This window comes from Meles meles, chromosome 19 (genome assembly GCF_922984935.1).
Source record: "Meles meles chromosome 19, mMelMel3.1 paternal haplotype, whole genome shotgun sequence".
Classification (NCBI taxonomy): Eukaryota; Metazoa; Chordata; class Mammalia; order Carnivora; family Mustelidae; genus Meles; species Meles meles.
Genome location: NC_060084.1, coordinates 6,136,103 through 6,138,152, shown reverse-complemented (window position 1 = coordinate 6,138,152; position 2,050 = coordinate 6,136,103).

Sequence of the window (2,050 nt, the reverse complement as noted above, 5' to 3'; positions counted from 1 at the left end):
TGGATACTGGTGACGTTTACTGAAGAAAGAAACCCTGTAAGAATTGGGAGGACTTGTGTGATATGTTGGTGGAGGATGCGTGTGACATACCCAGGTGGAGAGGGACTTGGATAGATGGGTCTGGAGCTCAGAATGGTCTCGGCTGGAGTTCTGTTTAGTGGTATGTATTTGGATAGAGATGGAAATGAAACCTAGGGACTTGGACAAGATCAGGGGCTCAGAGAAATGACGGTATTAGAAGAGGGTCTAGTACTGAGCACTGAAGAAATCTACCACTTACCACCAGAGTGGAGGAGAGGACAAGGAAACTGGTAAGACATAGGAGTGGGATAGTGGGCTCCAATATGGCCGGCAGGAGTCTTTATGGCCTGGGTAGTCTCCTCCCACATGGAACAGGGCTAACCTGTGTAGCCAATATGGTATTGTGGAAATGACAGTGCACAACCGAGGTTGTGGCTATAAAACCTTTTAAGACTTCAGAGAGATATAAGGTGGTGCCTAAAAATGCTGTTCAAATAATAAAGCTTTTAAGAGTCTTAAGGCTATTGTCACTCAGCAGCCTAAGCAGAAGCCCAAGGTAGAAAAGGACTTATCTCAAAGAAATTTGTGGGTGTGACCTTTGCTAAGGAGTGAGGTGGAGTAAAACTCCAGGAGACACACAGTGTTCAGAATAACTACACTGGCAGCACACTACCAGTTTGGACTGAAAAGAGATACGCTACAAAATGTAAAGAGGTCCTTGGATCTCCCATACTCTACTTGGCGAGAGCAGGCTGAGAAAGCGATGTACGTGTGAATATGGGCTACCTTTTATGGAAAAGGAAAGATGATTCTGAAGATGGAACCAAGAGCCCAGCCTCCAAGATGGCCCTCAACATTCCCCATTTTCTGGTATTCACACCTTTGGGTACGTCCTTCCCACACTGAATAGGATGGCCCTGTGTAAGCAGTATATCGTGAAGTGACAATATGTCACCTTTGAGGACAAATCATGAAAGACATTGTACCTTCCAGCATGCTCTCTTGGATCACCCGCTCTGGGGGAACCCAGGTACCATGTCATGAAGACATTCAAGCAGTCCAATGGAGATGCCTACATGGTGAGGAACTGAGCCTCCTGCCAACAGTCGTGTGGATAAGCCATTGTGTGTGTGTGTGTGTATGGGGGGGTCCTCTGGCTTCAGTCAGCTTCCAGATGACTATTGTGCCACATTATCACGAGATGACCCTCACGAGGGACCCCATGCAAGACCAACCCAGTTGAGCTGCACCCAAATGCCTGACCCATAAAAACTGGGACATAATGCTTGTTGTTTTAGGATATGTCCTGGGGTGATTTGTTAAGATGATATGGCTTAGAGTAATTTGTAGTAGGTCTTGAGGTAATACAATAGATAATTAATATAAGGAAAGAGACCAAGAATGAGTTCACCAACAGTGAATGAGCTGTTTCAAGGAGAGCGTGGACAATGGTGTCAAATGTTGTGGCATAGCCAAATCCCTCATGCCTGGATGCCAACAGACCCCTGAGGGTCTGAATTTCATGAGGCCATGAATATAGCCATCCTGAATTTCATGAGGATCTCTCGATCGTAGAAAACAACAAAACCAATCAAAACCCCACTGTACTCAGTATACTTAGTGTAAGAAAACTAAGAACTACCTATCATTCTTTTACGGGACTTCACTCAAAACATGATTTGAAAGTCTGCAATGCCTCTCAGTGACTGTGGATAAGCTGAACTTACCCACTCTCTCAGTGACCTCGTGTGGACGCACCACACCATTAGTAGGCTCTAAGTCGGCCTGACCTGTAGCACTTTGAACTACTGGGTATGCCGCAGGCACTCACACAAGTTGACACGAGACTAAAGCAAAATCTTAAGACAGGGGTGTCTGGTGGCTCGGTCGGTTAAGCATCCAGCTCTTTTGATTCTGGCTCAGGTCACGATCTCAGAGTCGTGAGATCCAGCCCCATGTCAGGCTCCGCGCTGGGTGTGGAGCCTGCTGGAGATTCTCTCCCTACCCCTACCCCCTCAAAAAATAACTT